Source organism: Solanum stenotomum, chromosome 2, assembly GCF_019186545.1.
Source record: "Solanum stenotomum isolate F172 chromosome 2, ASM1918654v1, whole genome shotgun sequence".
In the NCBI taxonomy this organism is placed as follows: Eukaryota; Viridiplantae; Streptophyta; class Magnoliopsida; order Solanales; family Solanaceae; genus Solanum; species Solanum stenotomum.
The window spans coordinates 40,857,637-40,878,271 of record NC_064283.1 but is presented as its reverse complement, the minus strand read 5'-3'; the positions used below and the strand labels follow the sequence as shown (position 1 = coordinate 40,878,271).

The 20,635-nt window shown below is 36.1% G+C and overlaps 1 pseudogene; it reads right to left on the bottom strand.

Annotated features, from left to right (window-relative positions):
* Nucleotides 1-1,642: 1,642 nt before the first annotated feature.
* Nucleotides 1,643-4,214, bottom strand: LOC125855980 (uncharacterized; annotated as a pseudogene).
* Nucleotides 4,215-20,635: the final 16,421 nt, after the last annotated feature.

Sequence of the window (20,635 nt, the reverse complement as noted above, 5' to 3'; positions counted from 1 at the left end):
TCCAATAGATATCTCTCCAGCGGTCAATGTTGACTCATTACCAGCAAAGATACCTTCGCCTACTCCGCCCTTGGAGCCCTCAGGTATACCCACTCCTTCTTCCTCTTCCTTACAAGCTCCAGGTGCTCCCTCATTTTCCCAGCCTGCTAGGATCACTCAGGCCATGATCCTGAAGATGGGGCAATTGGCCTATTCAGCTGACGTGAGAGCTACCCGACTGGAGAGGTCTGTTCCAGGGATGATTGACAAGGTCATACTAGCAGCACTCACCCCCCTTCAGACTTCAATTGATGCATTGACAGTGAGAGTCGTTGCTTGCGAGAGCAGACAGAGGGAGGCCTCTGAGGTGACGACTTTAAAAGCCGTGATAGCGAGTTTGAGGAAAGACGTAGACTATCTTAAGTCTACTGACTTCACTTCACTAATAGAATTCACTAATAGAAAGGGCAGATGATGTGGATGCTCTTGAGACCACCGGAGATATGCAGGGGATGGCACAACAAATGCAGAGTCGGATGCAGAGACCAACGAGGAGCTGATAGCAGATGAGGAGGAGATGAGAGAGAACCAAAATGCGAGCATATTCAGAGATCTGCCAAATCTAGTAGAGACGGTTATGCAGCCGGCGATCCAGACATTGCCGACCAAGATGTCCACAACATCTCCTAATGGATCTGGCACTGTTGTTCCATCTGAGACTACTCCGGGAACTGATGCCCCCGATAGATAGAGAGACTGCGTAGACAAGACCATTCTCTACCTTCCTCGCTGACTTATTTACATCTACTTTTGGGCTACTTTTATTTGCATTTGGTGACAAATATTTTTTATTTGGGGTGGGGTGAGGCCCACACCTTTTGTGCTGATAGTTGTGTTCTATGTATATGTTTGGGTTGCTCTGTGTCAAAATTATGTTTATCTGCTTTTCTGTGGATGTTTGAGCTTGAGACTCCTTTTATTTTTTTATTTTTTTACTTGCAAATGATTTTGACCCTTCCAAAAATTTTTGAATTTTTCGCACATGTTTGCCACCCCTTGTGAGTTGAATGTGGTTGTTCTTTTGCAAAAAAAATGAGTCTTGGTTTCGATCAATTTCGATGATTTAAATAGTGCTCTCAATTGAACGAACATGAATGCGCAGCTACGACAAGGCCAAATGAAGTTGCATAAACAATATGTGAACTTTTTGCATCTCGTTGTGATTAGCCATTTATCGGATTGATTCTCTTGTAATGACCGTTGCACACTAGTGAGTGTAGTCTTGTTAGACTTAAGTGTCGATGCCTTGTGTGATTAGCTTGCTTTGAACCATGCATGAATAAACCTACAATTTGCCCAGTTAGTCTGATTGATTTAGAAAGGTGTCCTCTTGAGATGATCTTAGACAACTTTAAAGAGTGTGAGCCAAATTTAACATATCCCTTTTTGTGGCCTACCCGTGAGAATGTGAAACTATTTTGAACACCCTTTGAGCTTTACCTTTCATTGGAAGAACCTTGATGAACCCTAGACCTTACTTGACCCACTACATATAATCCTCTTGATTTGTGGTTTAGCAAATAGCCAACTTAGGCCAAAAGCCTAAGTTGGGGGTGTGGTGGAAAGGAAAAGGAGAAGTCAAGAAGTACAGGAACAGTCTCTTTTAACCCATGGTGTTGCATAATAATGGAACCCCTACAAAAAAACTTCTTTTCTTTAATCTGAAGCCATCAAATTCTTCTTCATGCCTCAGTATATGATTACCACCTTCTTGCTCTTTGACATTTCTCATTTGCCAAGGTCCTCCTTGCCTCTCGCCATTATTACTTTTTTCGCCACTGTGGTGCTCAGAAAATCTACTAGTGTGTATCGTCCCATCAAAGTACCAAACACCATCAGCCCTCTCATGATGATCTGAAGTATCAACTCTGGGCCTATTGGTTCTAGTAAATACCTGATTAGGTGGACTTCTTCTGCTATAAAGAGACCTCGGATTCCCGGACTCCTGTACACCATCCACATCCCTCATATCATTCAGACGGCAAGTAGTATAAGATGGAGGGTCATGCCTTTGAGGAGCTATTGTTTCTTTTGTAAAAGAAGTTCGTGAAGAAGACCTCATTCTATCTTCCATGTACATAACCGAAGACCTTTGTTGAGATAAATCTTGATAACCATCCAATCCTTCTGTCAGTCTCCTTGGAGAAAGGGACCAAGTACGGGATCTAACAGGACATTTCAACCACATTCGAGGGAACCGCTTCTCTGCATTGCTGTAAACTCTATATTACCCTGAGCGAAATGACGATCAGGTCCATCGTACATAGACTGCTGGTGACTATAAACAGGACTACTAGTATCAGCTAGAAACTCTCTATTAAACTTCTCACTATGCCAAACACCAACATATGTAAAGCCATCTTCACCAATGCATCTTCTTGGGCTGATATTCCTGGGAGCTCTATGAAGCATTTGAGTGCCCATAATGGCAATATCTTCTCTTCTACTAGGGGACTGTCGACGTGCAGGTGGATGTCGTGATGAAGGCAAATCATCATTTAATGGCTTCCTTCTCATATTAGAACCAAAGGCAGCACCATCATAGTCATTACGTTCATTTGAAGACTCCCAAGTAGGAGCTATACGTTTATGTCTAAAGGGATAATCAGCTACACCTCCATAGCTTTCAAAATCACGCACAACATACCGGCCCTGGCCCCATCCCCAACCCTTATCTCTTCCATGCATGAAGTCCCCCCTTGACCCACCAAATGAACGGTCCTGAAACCTATCTCGAGCAAATTTGGAAGCATAACCATAGATTTCATCTCTGGAAAAAGCATAGTAGTAAAAAGTCAAGAGTTGAACAGAAGTATAAAAGAAAATTACAAATCAAACAGCAATAAAATAAATCACCTATTCCTTTGTAGATGGATTTTCTCCTCCTCCATATAAGAATACCTCTCTCTTCCACTTCTTGAACGTAGCGAGCTACCCGTTGCAGGTCTGAAGACAGCGAAATTATGAAGAATATTTTTAGCTCGTCATCACAGGCTTTCATAAAGTCATCATGAGACTCATGAGCATGAAGTGGCATACTGTAACCTTTTTCTTCGTTAGTGAAGCAAAGAGAATAATGAACATTTTTACTTGAAGATTCATTATTTTTTCCTAAATCCACCCCCTCAGCCATTGGGTCTTATGCAATTAACTGCACCAATGGTTCTCGGATCTCACTGTCATCATATATGTCATCCTCTCTGGCACAGCCCACATTATCAATGCCAACACGTCCTGCAAAAGCATCAGAAGCATAACATTCTTCCTTTGTACTTATCTTTTCCCCATCATTTGTCGACCCCTCACCACTTGCAACCAAATGATCACCAGAAGCCTCCCATAAATCCATGGGAATATTCAGATCCCAATTAAATCGATAAGTGCGTGCAGTATCATCAGCATCATTGTTATTCAAAGACGGAGAAAGCAATGAAGGATTTATTGTTCCACGCATTAGACAACTTGGAATAGTATTTGAATCAACCAAAGAAGAAACATAAAGTTTCTTTGGGCCTAATGACAGTTCAATGTGTCCTGATGAATCGGCAGGAAGTTCAAGTTTATTGTGGCTTTCCCATTGTTTGGAAACAACTTCCTTCTTGACAGAAACTTTTGTCGTACCTAGAGCCTCTTGGCCAGCTAATTTTTCAGCCAATGCTGATTTCACTAGATCGTCAACATTTCTTGAAGGATGGATAAATGCATAAGGATAGATCAAAGAGTACCTCTTCTTATAAGGAAGAAGAGTGTTACTATACTGTTGGGCAACAACTCCACGCTGCAAACACATGATGAAATAGAGTAATATTAAAAAACAAAGCAAGTATTACACAGTTAAAATAATTTTCAACAACAAATAAGAGAGCAGATTGAAACCTCTTCATTCCCTGGCATGATTCCTGAATCAACATTTCTTGAAAGATGGATAGGTGCATGTGGATAGAGCATATAGTACCTCTTCTTATAAGGAAGAAGAGACAAAGAGTTACTAGACTGCCAAACAACAACTCCAGGCTGCAAATACATGATGAAATAGATTAATATTAAAGAACTAAGCAAGTATTACATAGTTAGACCAATTTTCAATAGCAAATAAAAAATCTGATTGAGACCTCTTCGTTCCTTGAAACTGGCATGATTCCAGAATAAGCTAGAGCTAAAACATTTCTTTCCATCTCGAGACGATATCAATCAAGAACATCCAAGTCGTAGAACACAACTCCACACAAGATCACTCCTCTAGTAGCACCCTACAACCAGATATGGGAAAATATCAAATACAATATGAAAGAAGAGAAACAGAACATTCATACTCGCAAAAAAACATAGAAGAAGTAAAACAAGTATTGTATCTAACAATGCAGTACAATACAATGGCTAATGAGTAACAACCTCATACTAATTTACTACTAACAACTAACAAGTATTAAACCTCAAAACACTTGATCTAAATTACTGGAAAATTAGATAAAATCATCAGAATTCTGCAAAATAGACAGAAAAATCCTAACATTACCAGTAAATTCAAATAGGCTCGGATTGAGGCATAGTTGATTGATTGATTGAACATATATAGATCCTATATCAAGTAACAACAAAACCAATATTTATCACTCATCAAATCATATATCAGGTAAAAATCCAAAAATTCAAAAACAAAAATCAAAATTTTACTTTAAACAAAACATCAAAAACACCCCAAATAAAAAGCAACAATTAAATGGCGCGCGTGCACACACACGCACATATATAGAGGAATCAAATGAGAAACTTTTTCTCTATTCTTGAACAACAAAAAGAGTATTGAATGAGCAAAAAATGAGTGAAAAAAAACATAGATAAAAAAGGGGAGAAAAGAGTTTAATTGCTGAATTTTGTTTGATATTTCCTTTTAGTATAATGTCAGATGAATTCAACTAGGTTCGGATTGACGCATAGTTGATTTATTGAATGAACATATATAGATCCTATATCCGGTAACAACAAAACTAATATTTATCACTCCTTAGATCCTATATCAGGTAAAAATCCAAAAATTCAAGAATAAAAAAATATAACTTTACCTGAAAAATACATCAAAAACACCCAAAAAATGGAACAATTAAATAACGCACTCACCCAGAAATATATATAGACAGCAAAATGGGCAGAAGAGACTTTACTTGCTGAATTTTATTTGATGTTTCCTTTTAGTATAATGTCAGATAATTCTTCTTATCTTATATACACATCCTAGTTAGGGTGTGTAGAAAATCTTAAAGATATTCTTACCAAATTTATCATTGAACATAAATTAATTATCTAGATAAGTCTTTTCTAGAAAATATTAATTTTGTCTTCTTTATGATGCTTATATAAGAAATGAAATCTAAGGACTAAGCGCAATTCATTTATTTTTTGTCGATGAATCCTTTATATGTTGTGCAACTAACAATCAAAATGCAAGTTATGTAGCAAATATTTTAAGGAAATATAATCAAAGCTCTAGGAAAGTATTTAATCTATATAAATCAACAATACATTTTAGTAAAAATGTGAGAGAGGAGGAGAAAGTTGAGATATTGTTGTTGCTTGGACAACGATAAATAAAAGACATGGCTATGTATTTGTGTTTAATGGCTTTTGTGGGACGTTTCAACAAAAAGATGCTAGAGTTTATAAAGGAGAGAGTCAAGACAAAAATAAAAGTATGGAAGCCTAAATTTTTCAAGTATTGCGGGAAAAGAGATTGTGCTGAAGTATGTACTAGCTAGCAGCAAACCCTACGTATGCTTTGTCTTGTTTCCAACTTTGTGATGGTTAGTAGAAGGAATTTACATCCCTACGTTTGCTTTGTCTTCTTTATATATATATATATATATATATTGATGGTATCTATACACTTTGATAGTAGCAAGCAGTAATTGAACGGTTTTTTCACTAAAATTCCGAAACACTACTTCTTCCTCCTTGATGCATATATATTCTCATGGTATCAAGGAGAGACTGACTAGTTACACTGAAGCACTACTTCTTCCTCTTTATTATCATCAAAGTATGTCATGCAGTAAACGTGAATTAATAGTCAAAAACAGGGGTATGAAAGTAAAAGCGTAGCCGCTCGTAAAAAATTTCTCTCTTTGGGTACAACTGTTCTTTTCGCGAAAAAAAAGGAAAAATTAAATAGCACACATTATTTTGTTGTTGTTATTGTTCTTTATTGTTCACTTTACACTTCTTTTCTTATCAATTGCTATGTTTTTTCATTTTTTTCTCCTTATCTTTCACTTGGCTTTAATGCACTTGAGCCTAAGGTCTTTCGGAAATAGCATGTCTACCTCCACTCCATAAGATAGTGATAAGTTGTGTACATTGTACCTTCTTCAGACCTCACCTAGTGAAATTTCACTGATTATGTTGTTCTTGTTGTTGTTAGTCATTCTAACAAAAGAAGAATATATAATGTTAATAAATATACATACGTAAAGAATTTGGAAGAAGAGAATGCTCCCAAATTTATGTCTAGTTGAGTTTACGAAAGCTAGAAAATGAGGCAATTTCTTGAATGATGTTATTTTTTAGGAACTAGTCAAACATTTTTATTCTGCAATGATCGTTTAATTAGTTCATGGTCCATTACACAATGTGCATGAAGCCAATAATGACAAATTCTTAATTTCATCTTATCTAAGATGCTCTCCTCAAATGTTCCCCTTCAGATATTAATGAGGTGAATGGTAAGGACATAGACAAACTTATTATATATAAATGTGTATCATCACAAACATCCATTTATAGAAAATATGGAAGAGATTATTTTCTAAGTTATCATAAAGCACTAATTTTTTGAATAAAAAAGTGAATTCTCAAGTGATAATAAGTTTTTAGGGTTAGTCTGATAGTCCTTTTTAGCAATGATCATTTAGCTCATGGTACATTCCAACAATCTGTATGGAGATAACAATTGGATAGGACACATTAACTTTGTCTTGTCTAAAATGTTCTTCCTCAAATACTTTAAGTAGACATAAAAAATTTATGGGATTTTACAAGAGGAGTTCAATTTCACTTAGGATTTTTGAAGGCTATTCTACCCTAAATCCTAGATCATGCCTACAGAAAGGGTTGATATATTTTATTGAAGAGGCATCTCGAATATTCACATAGAGATAAATATGTGAACGAACTATTGTTGACAACCAAATACTTCAAGAAGATCCACAAAATCTTTTTCACATGGATATTAAATAAATCCCAAGTGGTTCAAATCATTTTATATTCGAGGAATACGCTACTAATAGCCCTCGAACTACGGAGAAAATCCAGACAGAAGAATTAAGGGAGAAACAAATTTGTACCCACATTTCTTAGTAGAAAAATTATGTTTCTTCGTATTTCATTTATGATTGCAATTTATTTTCTAGCACTTCAAAATTTGTTGCAAACAAATTGGCACACTTCGTGGGACCAAATTTGTCCATCTTCCCTTATCTCACAAATCAGCTCTGCAAATATGAAGCCACAAAATCACAGAGATGGAAGGTTCATTTTTTATGGTTACTTCAAGTCTTGTCATTGAGTTTCATCGAGTCTACACTCCGATAAGCCTTTAAGTAGGGGACATTTGTAGAGATCGAAATTTTGTACTCTAAAAGACAAGTCCAATTTTTTTAGAATTTTTGGAGGCTACTAGATCTACTATAAACCCTAGTTCATTGTTATATAAAAGGTAATGTATCCCGTGAAAAGGTATCTTAAAATATCTCAAAAAAGCCAAATCCACTTCTTGTTACAAAACCTCACAAATTGGCTTTCATACTTAGAAAATTTATCCCTAAACAAAGATTCTAAGTTAAAGTAAAACAAACTAAGTTTTAGAAAACAAAATCTAACTCCAATTCTTTTTTCTTTTGTTGTCTTACTCTTTCAGCGCCACAAACTAAGATTTAGAAAGAAAACCTAACTCTAGTTCTTTTTTCTTCTATCATCTTTCTCTTTCACTACCGATTACATGTGCTTTTGTTGCAAAATATTCTTGATTTATGAAAATGCAAAAAGTTGTGATTCTTATGTTTCAATTGCCCTTTTATATAAGCATATGAAACCTTAATTGTGTCCTACAAGGAAAGCAGTGTCCATCATGGGTAACTTCTTTGCTTATAAGGATTCCTCAATCTTTTGGAAATGTCTTCTAGTAGAGTCCTACAAGGAAAGTAGTTTCCTTCGTGGATAACTTCTTTCCTTGTAAGGATTTTGCTTCCTTTTAGAATTCTCTTTTATTCCTGCTTCGCTTTTCTTTACTGTGTTTCATTATTCCAATTTTTTATCCTGGTTCACTTTGTCATTATCAAAACTCATTTAGGAAGTTGTCATGTCATGATTTTTTCCCTTTTTGATGATTACAAATTATGATGAGGGTAGTGCAAATGGGGTTGAGTTCATGATTGTCTATTTATGTGAAAGTTCTTGTGAAAGTGGGGATGAGGGGAAGGGTTTGAGGTAAGAGTAAGAGGGTAAGGGAAGTGATTGAAATGGCAATAATGAGCGTCTGACGAGTGAATGATAGGGATAAAGGTTGGATTTCCAAGGCAGATATAGACATTTGGGGTATCTAGAGAGATGATTTGATTTTCCCGAGTATATTTGTTTTAAAACAATGTGGAAAAAAAGGGGTGAACCAATTTCTTTTGTTTCGGATGACATCCAGAATTCTCTATTTTATTTAGTAAATACAATGAGGGAGAGTGCAAACCTGATATGTCAAGAACCTGATATGTTATAGGAAATGGAGGGTAATATCATTAGACATAAGCTTTAGAGTTCCCTGCAACGGAAAGTGTATTCCTAGTACAGTACAAGAGTGAGTTAGTGGATATATTAAGCACGTAACACCAATCCAATCCCACCTTCCGGATTTGTTGAGAGTGAATACATATATTGGTAAATGAGACACAGTGAGACCCATTTTTTCACAAACTGCTCTCGACCCAAGGCTTTGGTGCATATGTCTAGCACCTGGTCCTCAGTTTCGCAAAAAGTCATGAAAATATAACATTTTTCAATATTGTCTCTAAGGAAGTGATTAAGCTCGTCAATGTATTTGGTCCATTTGTGTTACACTGAGTTTTTTTCCATGTTTACCGCACTAGTGGTATCACATTTGATAGGAATACAACTAATGCTAATTCATAAGTCCTAGGGTTGCTTTTTGATCCAAAGAAGTTTGGCATAACATGAAGTAGCTGTAGTATTTAGCTTTAGTCGTAGGCAGAGCAACTGGGTTTTGTTTTCTTGTAGCCCACGACACAAGTAAGTTCCTAGAAAGTGAGTCACTCCTGATGTTCTTTTTTTGTCCACCAAATATCATGCGTAATCTGCATCTGCAAAGTCAACCAGTTCAAATGAGTACATGTTGGGTACCAAAAAACCTGGTTCCAAGTTCCTTTGAGGTATCACAAAATACTTTTGATAGCCTTTAAGTGGGATTCCTTTGGACATGAATGGAAGCGTGCCCAAAGTCCAATACTAAAAATGAAGTCGAGTCTACTAGTTGTAAGATATAGAAGAGATCCGATTATTCCTCTATCATTGACAGGGAACATGGTGAATCCTTATCGAGCTTGGTAGTAGTTGCAGTTAGGGTGTTATTCGTATTTAGCTTCATTCATGTCAAACTTCATTAGTAGTCTCATTGATGTACTTCTGTTTATGAATTGATGTCCTGGATAAGGACTGTTTGATCTGAAGACCTGAGAAAAAGTTAACCTCTCCATCATGCTAATTTTGAATTCACTACTCATGAGTTGGAAAACGCCAAACCAAGGTTTAGCATATGTACCTCCACAAATGATTTCATCGACATAAACCTGAACTATGAGCACATTGGAGCCCTTCTTTTGCATAAACAATATGTTGTCAATCTTGTCTCTCAAGTACTCGTGTGTCAGAAGAAAACATGATAGCATATCGTGCCATGCTTGTAGGGCCTACTTCAATCCGTACAAGACTTTTATTGAATAAATCCATTCAGGAAGGCACTCTTGACATCCATTTGATAGAGTTTGAATTCCATGTGAGCTACAAAGGCTATTAGCATTTGTAAGGCTTTCATTTGGGCTAATGGGGAAAATGTCTCATCGTAGTTTATCCCTTCTTCTTTATTGTATCCTTGAACCACTAAACTATCTTTGTACGTTCTTATTTTTAAGGAAGATAATCACTTGATTGAGAAAGATGTGTAGGTTGATTTGGATGAGATAGGTATGACACATCACTCAAGAGATGAAATTGGTAGATCCGACCATGAGGAACCTAATCCTCAAACTGTGCACACACAAGGCATGGAACAAGCATTTACCTCCTCCGCTTTGAACTCTCATTCGTTCTCATAAATCCATGTGGAATAGTTTATAGGGTTTTGATGTGATTATCATCCCTTTAAGTTTGAAAGTTGATCTCACATGTTTGCCTCATGCGCATGCTCCACATACATGATCTTCATTAAACCTTCGAGTTGGCAACCCTGTCACATCAGTTCCTTGGATATCAGTTTGTTAATGAGTGAGATGCTTGCATGTCCCAATCTTTTGACCCATAGTAGTGAGTTATCGGTGATTGCACCTAACCTTTAGAGTAATTGTTCTTTGGGATCCAAAAATGTCAACTTTGTACATGTTTTTGTATCTCTTACCCAGGAGGACCAGTTTTCTAGAGCTAGCACTAATCACTCGACACACGATTAAGGTGAATAGTACATTGTTCCCTTGTCAAACATTTGGGACACATTCAAGAGATTGTGTTGCAGTCCTTCAACTTAGTATACATTATCTATTGCTTGAGAGGGTGTAGCTCCCATTTTACCAATTCCTAGAATTTCTTCATTCTTTGTGTTTCAAAAGGCATCATTTTCGCCTTGGAAATTGTTTACTGAGAGGAGGTTCTCCTAGTTTCCAGTGATGTATATAAAGCATGTGATGGCTACATACCACTGCTTTTATTTCCCTCTCACTAGTTCTTGCTCAATAATTTAGAGGTTAGATTTGGGTTCCCAGATCCACTTGGGTCCCTGTATATGAGTGAAAGGATGAATCAACTTTCTTCTGGCCTATTTGGGTAAGAGTTTATGGTTGGGAACCACTTTTAGAGTTCCTTTACCATTCTTCCTTTTTTCAGAAGGATGAGATTGTTTTTAATGGACATATTTTCTTTTTGCACATGTGGTTCTAAAAACTAGGTTGATTAGAGTGAGTGCAGAACATATCACTGTGGTTTTCCTTAGATTTTACAGAATTCTTATTGAATCATATTCCATGTGTAGTTGAGGATTGACTATTTTGGAGATTATTGAGAATTATAGAGAATTTTGTCCATTTTGTAGTCTGCTCTAATTCCATCTTAGTCATTTAAAGTTTCTTAAGAAGGGGCTTCATTCCTTTTAGACATGGAATTTAGAGTGTTTCCTTATTTTTAACAATTTCCTCCCGAGCCATGTGAACATTGTTTTTAACATTTTTCTCTTTTCTGGAGGAATTTAAGCCATTAATTTTGTCTTCAAGATTCTGATTTTGATTTTCAAGACCCCTATTTTCTTCTTTTAAAAATGCCTACTCTTCTAGCACTTCTTCCTTTCAGCACAAGTTGAGTGATATGCATCCATAAGTATAGAATAAGGATTCTAATTATATTTTTTTAGATAAATATGAAGATTTCCCTACATTTTAAGAAAACCTACCTTAGATTGCTTGTCGTCATCTTCTTCCTCTGAATATATCTCTGCCATTAATGTCATAATTGTTTCCTGTGATTGAAATGTATTCCTTTTATCAATCAGATTCCATGACTTCCATCAATGCGAGAAAGTCATATTTGTATGTCTCTTCTATTACGAGTAGAGATTGGTTTTCAAATCCTCCCTCCTCAGATTCTTCTCTAGATAAATATCTCATAGCAGCAAATGTCTTCTTTACAAAAATATCTACCTCTTGATTAGTCATTCTACGATTTATAGGAATGTACTGATCATTCCTGGCCTCCTTTAGTTTTTCTGGATTGTTTTTCTTGCACTCCAAGGACCAAAAAGGACGAAACTTGATGAAGTGATATGGAATTCCACACTTGTGACATAGGTGGTCTTGTAAGTCTTTATCAATCATCTTCTTTAAGTTTTTCCATTGATTCATCTGAACTATCTCTAGCATTCTTGAGAAGCTCTTAGAAATTAGGGCAATGTTCTCATTCTCGTAGTTATCTTGTGTTGTTGCCTTGAGAACTAGGTTCTTCTCTTTTCTCTTGCCGCCTGTTTCCTTTTCTTGATTCTTCTTCTTTAGTTCATAGGTCATGATATTTCTAGTGAACTCATCCATCATCAAGGTATCCAGATTACGTACTTTCGTAATGGCTTCGACTCTGCTTTCCCAAGATTCAGGAAGAACACTCAAAAGTTTTCTGACTACTTTTCCAGTAGGGATCACTTCTCCTAGTGAGTAGATTTCATTTGTGATTATCGTGAACCTGGTGTGCATATCCTAAAATGTTTCACCTTTCAATATTCTGAACCGCTCGTACTGTCTGTTTAAGTTATCAATTTTGGATTTTTTTTTACCTAACTTGTTCCCTCATGAGCTATTTGCAGAGTTTCCCTTATAACTTTTGCATCTGGGTATGATGAAATTCAATTGCACTCCTATCAAAGTCTTCTTTGCTTTCACATTTTCTGATTTGCCAATTTATCGTCAACATCACACTCCCTTAACCTTTGGTATTTGAGTTGTTCCATTTTTCATAGGAATGGTGGGACCATCTAGAATAACTCCCTATAGATATGAATTGTATGCTATCAAATGGTCCATCATTCTATTTTTCACCCATCCATAGTATTTTTCGTTGAATAGTGTGAGTCGTGTTTGTGATGCTCCTTCATATGCAATAGGTGGTGCAACTATTGATCCTTTTCAAGTTGTGAACCTTTTAGATGAAAAGACCTGCTCTAATACCAATTGGAGAAACCAGACCACCTACACAAGAACCAGGTTCTTGTTGGATTAATTGAAATAAATAGTAACAAACTAAATAGATATTTATCATGAAAACCTCTTTGATCAAGGGAAGAAAAAACATGGCCTATACCTAATAGGATTTCACCAATCTTCACAGAGCAACTACAGATTACAACTCTATAATGAAAGGGACTAACTCTAGTACCTCACCTCAACAGTTCACTCAAACTGTTCAATGATTAACTATAATCCTATACTCTACTCTTGAATAGCCAAACCAACTTCTTGTTACAAAACTACATTTGCTTTCACAACTAGAACAATTATCTCTAAACAATGATTCTGAGTTGAAATAACACAAACTAAGCTTTAGAAAGAAAATCTAACTTTAGTTCTTTTTTCTTCTACTGTCTTTCACTTTCAACGCCGCAAACTAAGCTTTAGAAAGAAAACCTAACTCTAGTTCTTCTTTCTTCTTTCATCTTGCTCTTTCAGTATCGCACATGCTCTTGCTACAAAATATTCTTGGTTTGTGAATATGCAAAAAGTTGTGATCCTCATGTTTCAATTGTCCTTTTAATAGGAGTGTATGAAACCCTAGTTGAGTACTACAAGGAAAGTAGTTTCCTTCGTGGGTAACTTCTTGACTTGTAAGGATTCCCCTGTCGTTTAGAAGTGTCATCTATTTAAGTCCTACAAGGAAAGCAGTTTTCTTTGTGGGTAATTTCTTTCCGTATAAGGATTTCTCTTCCTTTTAGAAGTGTCTTCTATTCTTGCTTCGCTTTTCTTTACTTTGTTTATTTATTCCAGTTTGTGAACCTGGTTCACTTTATCATTATCAAAATCTGTTCAAAAATTTGTCATGTCATCACTTCCCCCATTGTAAATAATCTTAATCCTTATTGATAATTTATATCCGGCAATAATATATATAATTTACAACTTCTAGTGCAAATTTATTTTTGTACAACACTACTTTTCAGCTTGTGACTTTGCAGTATAATATTTATAAGTTGAGCTTCCAGAGTGAAAACTACTAGTTGCTCTATCCCATAAAATATTAACTCTATGGTCTACAATTTGTTAATATTTAAGTTCAAAATTCCTTCCAGATTGATCATAATTAATATTTGAAGTTCACTTTGAAATCAAATATGTCTATTTTTTAACTTTGCGCAACTGTGATAGAAAATTCATATCTCAAAGTAAGAGTGTCAAAATCACGAGTTTCTTATTTCATTAGAAAGAAAATTCAAGAACTACAATTTATGTAAAAAAAAGCATGGCAAAAGGCTTTATGGATTGGTACAAATATTGCTTTTAGAGTCAGCCCACAATTCTTCCTTGCTCGTCTCTTCAACTTTGCATGTCAATGGTAAAAAAATCATAATCATAGTAGGAGTACCAAAATCACAAAGTTCTTATTCCAAAGGAAATTAAAGAGGACTCCAAGAACAACGATCAACACAAAAATCACATCAATCGGAGTTAAGAATTGGTGGAAATATTGCATCGAAGTTAGCTCACAGTTTTGCCTTCCTAGGCTCTTGAGCTTTGTGCGTCTATGGCAGAAAATTCATAACTTAGAGTAGAAGTGCCAAACTCATGAGACACTTGTTCAATAGAAAAAAAAGGACTCCAAGAAATAGAATATATATAAAAATCACATCCATAAGAATTTAGGATTGATACAAATATTGCTTCGAAGTTGGATCACAACTATGTCGTGTTTGGCTCTTTGTAACACACAGTTGTGGTGTCCAAATTGTGAATTTGTTGATTCCTTTATTTTTTGTAACTAGACTCGGAGGTATACAAGATATTGATAACTGACGATAAACTTTACTCTAGATTTTCATGAATTAATTTCTTAAGTTGATTGCACATCTTGCCAATTTTGTACTCCCCCTCCCCCCCTCCCGATTGTATGTGTCTTGAATTTGGTGTGTCCAAATTATGAGTCATTTGATCCTTTTCAGTTGAGGCTTTTGAAAGCAACAACTTGGTGTTGCACTTTCTACCTTCATTGTGGGTTTGGTTGATACAATTTGTTGCTTTAATTTTCATTGCGACTTTGGCGAGATACCACTTGGAGAATCCACCTTCTTTGCGGTATTGGCGAAGACGACTTGGAGCATCCTTGTTAAATCATCGTGGGGGCTTTGGAAACTAGGAATATCTCATATTTTTTTGATTTTTTTTATCAGAGATACAAAGTACTCTATTTTCTTGCTTTGGCTATAACTTATATAGAACACGAAGCATCTCCTTATTCTCTATTTTGGTGTGGAATAACTCTTTCTTCCAACTTGGAAAACAATTTCATTGAGAATCCTTTTCGCGGCTTGACAGAAGGATACATGGTGTGTACCTTTTTTTCCAGAGAAGTACATACTGTGTATCCTTTGAACTCTGGCATAGATGTACAAGGAGCATCCTTCAATCTTCGTAGATTTTCAACTCGGCACAACTTCACTAAAATATTTATCTCTCGATGCAAGAGCAATGATATTGGAATCCACTTCATTTTGTAGAACCTAGTCTTCAAAGTGTGAGACATATATAAAAAAAAACTCAGATCCAAATAACTTAAGGATCGGCTATAATAAAAAAAATATGTTGATCAAGGTTACTGTCGTATTGACTTTCCATCTTTGGGTGCTCTTTCCGTGAAATTAATATCCCGAGCTAGAAGTGTTTCAAATTCTCGAACACTGAAATTTACAATTTCTTAAATCCTCAGCGATTTGTATCATATAAAAAATTCATAGATGAATTCCTCGTTGGTTAATCAAAATAAATTTCTAACCTAATTTCTAAATCATATGGGTTGGCTTTGCAACTTTGTGTGCTCTCATAAAAAAATTATATCTCAAGCTAGGAGCTTTAAAATTAAGAGATTATTAATCCAAAGGAAAGTTCTACAACGTATAGCTAAATTATTATAGGGTGAACCAGAATAAATTTTTGAAGTTACTTTTCAAATGGAGGCAGTCCATTTGGCGATGGGGGAGACCCTTTGGCGAAGTGCCCACCTGAACGGCGAGCCCCGACTTGGATCGCCCAAATATCCAGCAGCTTGGCCAAGGGGGTGCTATCCACTAGGCGATGGTGGCTCCACTTGTCCAACCGCCAAGTCACTTAGGCGATAGAACTTCACTTAGCCAAGTGGATCAAGGAGAAATGTTTTCCCTCAAATTTTCTAGGAACTATAGGATCTTTACGCTACCATGGCTTATTACCCCCACACACTTAGCCCTAGTTTAGCCTACTAAATTTCCGGGGTGTTACAATCAGATCCGAAGGAAGTAGATGTCCTTTGACATTTACTGCGCCTCTGAATCTCTTTATTAAGTACATTCTCCTTTGGTTCTTTCCAAGGTCTTTTAGACCCTTCACTAAACTACTCAAGTCTAATTTTGCAGTCCACAGTCTTAGGTCCTATTTTGATCCTTTTTGGGATAGGAACTTGGACTTTGGCTAGACACCCCCACACTTTAAAATATTTCAAGTTAGATTTCCTTCCTTTCCATTTCTCAAATGGAATAGATTGTGTCCTGAACAAATAAAATCTTTTATTGCTTTCTTTCTGAACAGATAAAACTTTTTGTTGTTCCCTTTTGCTGTAAGAATAGCTTCTTCAAACAAGTTTTGTGGTAAACCAAAACTTATAAGTAATGCAACCATCATTTCCTTCAAAGATTGTTTTTTTTCATTCTGCAACTCCATTAGATTGAGGTGAATATGACAGTAGTTTGATGGATAATCCCACTGTCACGACCCAAGCCTAGGTCCTAGACGTGACATGGCGAATGAGAAACCCGAAGGAACCCCAAACAAGCCTCTCAAACTTGTCATCACACTTCATCGGTCGCGGAAGTACAATCAACATTAATTAACGGAAAATAGGGACTAAGGGCAAACCATTTCAAAATGACATCATAGAACAAGAGTCAAGCTCATTTACAAAATACTTGTCCAACGCACACCTCTACCTACATAGATAGGACGGGGGCCATGACATACTACCGGCTCCCCTCATAGTCAAAATACAATTGCAAGCTAAAGTCTCAAAACATAGGAGTAGGAAACATAACATAGCCCTCGAATCATTGAGGACTCACCAACAAACTCGGATAAGCACCGTACTAGCCACGTGAATGGAGAGAAGGATCAAGAGTAGCTCCGGTCCCTACATGGTGACATCATGTAGGCAAAATATGCGTTAGTACTTGGAATGTACTAAGTATGCGGGGTGCAACACAACAATAGACAAGGACACAATCGAAATACAAGAAATAGTTTCATAGGCATTATGAATAACAATATGAGGATGCATGATCAAAGTGAAGTCAAAACATGTTTAAGTAAATCTATACTAATAGTAGATATCATATGTGTATGCATGATCCAACCAATCTATAACCCCAACTTAGGATGGGGGATGCCGTTCACACCCGGACACCCTGGTGGCAAGGTATAAACCCCTCACATGGTTGATGTTGGTCACACCCCAAGCATCCTAGGTGGTGAGATATAAACCTCTCACATGGTTGATGTTGGTCACACCCCAAGCATCCTAGGTGGTGAGATATAAACCTCTCACATGGTTGTCCGGTTCTTTTCCCCCGGACCGGGCATGGTCATGCAACACTTTATATAGGAAATTCCCATTAGGCTCTAATGCAATCTCACGTATGGAATGAACATATACACAAGCTTAGTTTGTCATCAACACATCTCTGGATTGCCATACATCTCATAACTCAAGCTTTAAAGCATCGATTCATCAATTCTCCATAGTTGGACATTTTGTCAAACACCTTGAAGGCATGTAATGGAATCAAAGAGCATGGAAAATAGGGTAGTAATTATGCAGCCAAACCAGTGAACAACCTACAACAACACCTTTTAACACCCACAATACCACATGAAAATCTCCACATCCATTCCAAATTTAGATTCAAGTTCTAGAGTCACAACATGCTCAAAACAATCACTTTTCATGTTTAAAATTCAATGTGCAGGAAATTATTACAAAGAACAAGACTAATTTATGAATCTTAACTTAAACCATGAATTAGTGAGTAGAATAGAGTCTAGGCACTATGGGTGGAAGGACCCATGAGTTCAACACCACATACCTTGAGTTCTTATGAAGGTCTTGAGAGTGTCTTCAATGGAAGCTTGGAACTTGGAGCAAGAGTCTCTTCAATCTTGAGGAAGGTTTTTGGATTAGGGTTCTTGAGAGAACTTGAGAGAAAATGTGTCTAAGTATGGGAGAGGTGTTTTGGGAAATGTTTTAGAGATGGGAATTGAACTAATGGTATATAGGAAATAACATATGCCCTTTGGAAAAATGGTCCAACACTTAGAAAAAAAAAAATGAGGCGGGTGAACAGTAAAAACGCTCACTGGAATTTGCATTTCCTGCCGGACAGATTTTACGAAAATGGGCATAACTTCTTTGTCCGAACTCCGAATGAGGTGAAACGAAGTGCGTTAAGTAGCTAACTCAAAGGGCTTTCCATGGATATGTTATGGGCCACCCAATTATTTGTGTGCTAGGAGATATGACCCTCCAAAGTAGACCCTCGAAAAAGGCTTCACTTGGAAATTTCGGATTTTGATATAGTTGCTCTAAAATTTGGGTTAGACCCATTTCCCACTCAATTTGACCCCCTAAACAAGAATATGAAGTCGGATTTTCGAAAAATGAAACGGATTTTTTTTTGATATAGCTAAACAAGTTTCTGGTAACTTCCGAAGCACATTTTTAAGAACCTTTTGGGTCATTTCACCCACTTTCCGAACATATTTCTGCAAAATGAGATTTATACTCTCTATCCCTATCACTTTTTATCTTTTTCCCAACTGCTTTTCAACTTCAAAATTATATTGCCGAGACGTTTCTATTACTTCATCCTTACCATTCAGCAAATAGACATAACCGTTTCTAATGCAATTGTCAATAAAAGTTATGAGATACTTTTTCCCACCAAGAGATGGCATAATGTCAGTGGAATAAAAAAGAGGAACATATGGTTAGATTTGTATTGAAGCACTTGGAACATCTCTTCATCACTACTGGACATAGAGGGATCAAGCATCCCAATTTCTTCATACCAGCTACACCTGCAAGAACAGCGTATCAGAACTTAGATTAAAGAAAGGGATATCGAGAGGAAGATAAAAAGTAAGTTCCACCGAAGAGCTTAGCTGAAACAAAGAAGAAAAGGATGGAAGAAATTTTGAATATTTATTCAAAAATGAAAAGCAAGAATGAGTAAAGTTATTGATAATGCAGAACACAACAAGCACTAGAAGTGAGGTAAACAAGGAAGCCATTACCTCAAGAAGAGCTACAGAGAGGAAGATAAGTTGCTAATTAGGAATCCCTAGAGATAAGGAAACAGTTTTTAATCTATTAGTGTTATGTGGATTGTGGACGGGCAAATCTGGGTCGTTGCTCCTGTAATGTTTGATTCTGAATAAAGCCCAAAATTTGATAAAAAAAAACCACCACAAGATTGTGTTGACATCATATCACAAATGTCTGTGTAAATCAACTCAAGGGGTTAAAATTTCTTTCAACAAATTTATAAGAATGCTTAGCATACTTAGATTCAACACAAACTTGACATTTTTATTTATTGCACTCAAAGTTAGACAGAACTTCTAAGATGATTAGTTTTCCTTTCAAGGTTTTGTAATTGACATGTCCCAAGTGTTCGTGTCACAAACAGTTTGACTCAAGCAAGTAAGAACAAATAAAATTGTTGAGTTTAAAAAGATTCGAACTTACTATATACAATGAGGCAAGTCAATGAAGTGAGCAACGAGGATAGAGTCGAACTTATTATATAAAAATATTATTTATCATTCTAATAAAGAATTTATAATGTTAACAATTATGCATAGGTAAAGAATCTAGGAGAAAAGAATGCTCCTAAATTTATCATCAAGTTAATTTAAGAAAGATAATTATAAAAAGGAGGCGATTTCTAGAGTGGTAGATACTTTTTTTAAATTAATTTGAAAATCCATGAATAATAATAAAAAAAACTTTACCTAAAAAAACAACAAAAACACCCCGGAAAAAGTAAAAATTAAATAGCACATAGATATAACACCCCATAACAAGTAACAACTAAATAACACACACACACACACATATATATATATATGTAGGAACCAAATGAGCAAAAACATAATGAAAAAAACATAGACAAAAACAATACACTAAGCCAGCATGCACATTAGCAACTCAAACTAAGGAAGTTATTTTCAAGCCAGCACAGTAGAGCATCTTAAAACTAGTTCTTTTCTCCTTCTAGAAAGACAAATTAGGAAGCGTGATCGTTGGACAACTTATTGCCAATGGGATTGAAGTAAAAACATGTATAAATGCATATTTCCCCATAAATTCAAGGTTTGATTAGCTATTAAGCGAAAAAAGTGCTTTTAATAAGGAGATAATTTGTGTCTAAGTCGCGTTCTTTCTCTTCGACAATTATCATTCATCTAGATGAGTTCAGAGAGCTATCTACTTCTATTATACAAGAAAATGTTGCTTTAACCCATGGCAATTGCTAATATTACAGGTTCAGTGAACTATCAAC